We start from the raw sequence: 6,405 nt of genomic DNA on the forward strand, positions 1-6,405 counted from the left end.
TTCCCTACTACCCTAACCTGTTTCCCTTAGTCATGGAGTCATCTGTAACAAATCACTTACACAAGAATCCCCCTCTCAGTCCCTGCTTCTAGGGAACCGTCCTTTTATAGATATATAGTAGTGCCAATTTAATGACCTACTACTATTACTAAAAGTTATTCTATCTCATGCCCAGCTGTACTTGAGTTGATAATAACAACACAGAATATTAACCATTCAGTGCTTTTGATAATTCTCTACATTTTCATAGGGCATTTCATTTTTGAGAAGCTTAGTATAATACTTCAGTCAATGGTATTATTTGCTAAATGACTGAATAGATATGAGTGAATGGTGTGGTTTTCAAAACAGTTCTTTTGGGTAGGCAGAGAGATTTTATGTATTTATTTTTTAAAGTTTATTTATTTATTTTGAGGAGAGACAGTGTGAGTGGAGAAGAGGCAGAGAGAGAAAGAGAGAGAATCCCAAGCAGGCTCTGCACTGCTAGGGCAGATCCCAATGTGGAGCTTGAACTCACAAACCATGAGATTATGACCTGGGCCTAAAACCAAGAGTTGGATGCTCAACCAAGTGAGCCACCCAAGGGCCTCTAGAGAGGTTTTATTTAACGTTTAGGGTTAATATGTTACTATGCATACCATTTTCTATATACTTTCATGTTGTTCTCAGAACCTACCTGTGATGTTATTCTTCCCATTTTAATGTTGAAGACAGTGAAATTCAATAAGACTAAGTGACTTTTTCAAAGTTACAGTGAATAGGTAGTGGAATTGGAATATATAAATAGATTATCTGACTTGAGATTCATATATTGTAGCATAACTACTTTTTCTTAATAAGAATAGTGACCCTGTTGAGAATGACAGAAGGGAAGGCATTGGATTTCTGTTCTCTCAAGTTTCAGATCAGGAAACAGAGAGGACTGATAAACTGTTCATGGAATGAAATAAAGGCAAACCGTCTGAGTTACTCTTTATTTCCATAAGGACAGAATCAATGTGTGATGGTTAATTTTATGTGTCAACTTGGCTAGGCCACAGCTTCTAGACTAGATTTGGTGAAAAATTATTGTGGATGTTTCTGTGAAGGTCTTTTCTGAATGACATTAACATTTAAATCGGTGATCTTTGGGGCACCTGGGTGGCTCAGTTGGTTAAGCATCGGACTTGATTTCCCCCTGCTTGGGATTCTCTCTCTCTCTCCTTCTCTCTCTCTCTCTCTCTCTCTCTGTTCCTTCCCTGCTCTCTCTCTCTCTCTCTCTCTCTCTCTCAAAATAAATAAACTAAAAAAATTTTTTTAATAAATCAAAAAAAAAAAATAAATTGGTGATCTTTGAGTAAGGTAGATTGTCCTCCATAATGTAGTGGGCCTCATCCAATCAGTTGAAGGCCTTAATAGAACAAAGACTGTCTTTCCCTGAGTAAGAAGGGATTTGGCCTTTGGAGTCAAACTATAGCTCTACTCTGGATTTCTTTTTTTTTTTTTTTTTTTTTTTTTTATGAAATTTATTGACAAATTGGTTTCCATACAACACCCAGTGCTCATCCCAAAAGGTGCCCTCCTCAATACCCATCACCCACCCTCCCCTCCCTCCCACCCCCCATCAACCCTCAGTTTGTTCTCAGTTTTTAACAGTCTCTTATGCTTTGGCTCTCTCCCACTCTAACCTCTTTTTTTTTTTTTTTTCCTTCCCCTCCCCCATGGGTTCCTGTTAAGTTTCTCAGGATCCACATAAGAGTGAAACCATATGGTATCTGTCTTTCTCTGTATGGCTTATTTCACTTAGCATTACACTCTCCAGTTCCATCCACGTTGCTACAAAGGGCCATATTTCATTTTTTCTCATTGCCACATAGTATTCCATTGTGTATATAAACCACAATTTCTTTATCCATTCATCAGTTGATGGACATTTAGGCTCTTTCCATAATTTGGCTATTGTTGAGAGTGCTGCTATGAACATTGGGGTACAAGTGCCCCTATGCATCAGTACTCCTGTATCCCTTGGATAAATTCCTAGCAGTGCTATTGCTGGGTCATAGGGTAGGTCTATTTTTAATTTTCTGAGGGACTTCCACACTGCTTTCCAGAGCGGCTGCACCAATTTGCATTCCCACCAACAGTGCAAGAGGGTTCCCGTTTCTCCACATCCTCTCCAGCATCTATAGTCTCCTGATTTGTTCATTTTGGCCACTCTGACTGGCGTGAGGTGATACCTGAGTGTGGTTTTGATTTGTATTTCCCTGATAAGGAGCGACGCTGAACATCTTTTCATGTGCCTGTTGGCCATCTGGATGTCTTCTTTAGAGAAGTGTCTATTCATGTTTTCTGCCCATTTCTTCACTGGGTTATTTGTTTTTCGGGTGTGGAGTTTGGTGAGCTCTTTATAGATTTTAGATACTAGCCCTTTGTCCGATATGTCATTTGCAAATATCTTTTCCCATTCCGTTGGTTGCCTTTTAGTTTTGTTGGTTGTTTCCTTTGCTGTGCAGAAGCTTTTTATCTTCATAAGGTCCCAGTAATTCACTTTTGCTTTTAATTCCCTTGCCTTTGGGGATGTGTCGAGTAAGAGATTGCTACGGCTGAGGTCAGAGAGGTCTTTTCCTGCTTTCTCCTCTAAGGTTTTGATGGTTTCCTGTCTCACATTTAGGTCCTTTATCCATTTTGAGTTTATTTTTGTAAATGGTGTGAGAAAGTGGTCTAGTTTCAACCTTCTGCATGTTGCTGTCCGGTTCTCCCAGCACCATTTGTTAAAGAGGCTGTCTTTTTTCCATTGGATGTTCTTTCCTGCTTTGTCAAAGATGAGTTGGCCATACGTTTGTGGGTCTAGTTCTGGGGTTTCTATTCTATTCCATTGGTCTGTGTGTCTGTTTTTGTGCCAATACCATGCTGTCTTGATGATGACAGCTTTGTAGTAGAGGCTAAAGTCTGGGATTGTGATGCCTCCTGCTTTGGTCTTCTTCTTCAAAATTCCTTTGGCTATTCGGGGCCTTTTGTGGTTCCATATGAATTTTAGGATTGCTTGTTCTAATTTCGAGAAGAATGCTGGTGCAATTTTGATTGGGATTGCATTGAATGTGTAGATAGCTTTGGGTAGTATTGACATTTTGACAATATTTATTTTTCCAATCCATGAGCAGGGAATGTCTTTCCATTTCTTTAAGTCGTCTTCAATTACCTTCATAAGCTTTCTATAGTTTTCAGCATACAGATCCTTTACATCTTTGGTTAGATTTATTCCTAGGTATTTTATGCTTCTTGGTGCAATTGTGAATGGGATCATTTTCTTTATTTGTCTTTCTGTTGCTTCATTGTTAGTGTATAAGAATGCAACTGATTTCTGGACATTGATTTTGTATCCTGCAACTTTGCTGAATTCATGTATCAGTTCCAGCAGACTTTTGGTGGAGTCTATCGGATTTTCCATGTATAATATCATGTCATCTGCAAAAAGCGAAAGCTTGACTTCATCTTTGCCAATTTTGATGCCTTTGATTTCCTTTTGTTGTCTGATTGCTGATGCTAGAACTTCCAGCACTATGTTAAACAACAGCAGTGAGAGTGGGCATCCCTGTCGTGTTCCTGATCTCAGGGAAAAAGCTCTCAGTTTTTCCCCGTTGAGGATGATGTTAGCTGTGGGCTTTTCATAAATGGCTTTTATGATCTTTAAGTATGTTCCTTCTATCCCGACTTTCTCAAGGGTTTTTATTAAGAAAGGGTGCTGGATTTTGTCAAAGGCCTTTTCTGCATCGATTGACAGGATCATATGGTTCTTCTCTTTTTTTTTGTTAATGTGATGTATCACGTTGATTGATTTGCGAATGTTGAACCAGCCCTGCATCCCAGGAATGAATCCCACTTGATCATGGTGAATAATTCTTTTTATATGCTGTTGAATTCGATTTGCTAGTATCTTATTGAGAATTTTTGCATCCATATTCATCAGGGATATTGGCCTGTAGTTCTCTTTTTTTACTGGGTCTCTGTCTGGTTTAGGAATCAAAGTAATACTGGCTTCATAGAAGGAGTCTGGAAGTTTTCCTTCCCTTTCTATTTCTTGGAATAGCTTGAGAAGGATAGGTGTTATCTCTGCTTTAAATGTCTGGTAGAACTCCCCTGGGAAGCCATCTGGTCCTGGACTCTTATTTGTTGGGAGATTTTTGATAACCGATTCAATTTCTTCGCTGGTTATGGGTCTGTTCAAGCTTTCTATTTCCTCCTGATTGAGTTTTGGAAGAGTGTGGGTGTTCAGGAATGTGTCCATTTCTTCCAGGTTGTCCAATTTGTTGGCATATAATTTTTCATAGTATTCCCTGATAATTGTTTGTATCTCTGAGGGATTGGTTGTAATCATTCCATTTTCATTCATGATTTTATCTATTTGGGTCATCTCCCTTTTCTTTTTGAGAAGCCTGGCTAGAGGTTTGTCAATTTTGTTTATTTTTTCAAAAAACCAACTCTTGGTTTCGTTGATCTGCTCTACAGTTTTTTTAGATTCTATATTGTTTATTTCTGCTCTGATCTTTATTATTTCTCTTCTTCTGCTGGGTTTAGGCTGCCTTTGCTGTTCTGCTTCTATTTCCTTTAGGTGTGCTGTTAGATTTTGTATTTGGGATTTTTCTTGTTTCTTGAGATAGGCCTGGATTGCAATGTATTTTCCTCTCAGGACTGCCTTCGCTGCGTCCCAAAGCGTTTGGATTGTTGTATTTTCATTTTCGTTTGTTTCCATATATTTTTTGATTTCTTCTCTAATTGCCTGGTTGACCCACTCATTCGTTAGTAGGGTGTTCTTTAACCTCCACGCTTTTGGAGGCTTTCCAGACTTTTTCCTGTGGTTGATTTCAAGCTTCATAGCATTGTGGTCTGAAAGTATGCATGGTATAATTTCAATTCTTGTAAACTTATGGAGGGCTGTTTTGTGACCCAGTATATGATCTATCTTGGAGAATGTTCCATGTGCACTCGAGAAGAAAGTATATTCTGTTGCTTTGGGATGCAGAGTTCTAAATATATCTGTCAAGTCCATCTGATCCAATGTCTCATTCAGGGCCCTTGTTTCTTTATTGACCGTGTGTCTAGATGATCTATCCATTTCTGTAAGAGGGGTGTTAAAGTCCCCTGCAATTACCACATTCTTATCAATAAGGTTGCTTCTGTTTATGAGTAATTGTTTTATATACTTGGGGGCTCCGGTATTCGGCGCATAGACATTTATAATTGTTAGCTCTTCCTGATGGATAGACCCTGTAACTATTATATAATGTCCTTCTTCATCTCTTGTTACAGCCTTTAATTGAAAGTCTAGTTTGTCTGATATAAGTATGGCTACTCCAGCTTTCTTTTGGCTTCCAGTAGCATGATAAATAGTTCTCCATCCCCTCACTCTGAATCTAAAGGTGTCCTCAGGTCTAAAATGAGTCTCTTGTAGACAGCAAATAGATGGGTCTTGTTTTTTTATCCATTCTGATACCCTATGTCTTTTGGTTGGCGCATTTAATCCGTTTACATTCAGTGTTATTATAGAAAGATACGGGTTTAGAGTCATTGTGATGTCTGTATGTTTTATGCTTGTAGTGATGTCTCTGGTACTTTGTCTCACAGGGTCCCCCTTAGGATCTCTTGTAGGGCTGGTTTAGTGGTGACAAATTCCTTCAGTTTTTGTTTGTTTGGGAAGACCTTTATCTCTCCTTCTATTCTAAATGACAGACTTGCTGGATAAAGGATTCTCGGCTGCATATTTTTGCTGTCTAGCACCCTGAAAATCTCGTGCCAATTCTTTCTGGCCTGCCAAGTTTCAAAAGAGAGATCAGTCACGAGTCTTATAGGTCTCCCTTTATATGTGAGGGCACGTTTACCCCTTGCTGCTTTCAATCTACTCTGGATTTCTAACTTATGACATAATCCTGAAGATTTTGTACTTGAAAGCTTTCACAGACATGTGAGCCAGTTGCTTAACATAAATCTCTTTTTCCATATGTATGGACTCCATATAGACATGTGTATATGTATGTATGTATGTAAGTATATGTGTGTACATGTATGTGTAAATCATGTATACATCCTTTTGGTTCTGCTTCTCTGGAGAACCCTGATTGATACATCATGTTTACCCACAGAGGTGGGTAACCAAAAAATAAAAATCAACAAAGTAACACCAAGAATATTCTCTGGAAGAATTCAGAATCTTTATGTAATCTTTGCCATATTAAAATACCCCATTGGCTGCTTTCAGTTGTTAGGGGTCTCCTTTGTTTCTCTCCTGTTTTTAGAGAGATATGTATTTCACCTCTTTGTTTGTGTATCAATTTGGACACTGTAGAAGAGGAAAACTATGGACCAATTTCAAAAAATAAATTTTTGAAGATCTTAAAAATCTTCTTGCATTACAACTTTATTCTAGAAAGG

Source organism: Lynx canadensis, chromosome F2, assembly GCF_007474595.2.
Source record: "Lynx canadensis isolate LIC74 chromosome F2, mLynCan4.pri.v2, whole genome shotgun sequence".
NCBI classification, from domain to species: Eukaryota; Metazoa; Chordata; class Mammalia; order Carnivora; family Felidae; genus Lynx; species Lynx canadensis.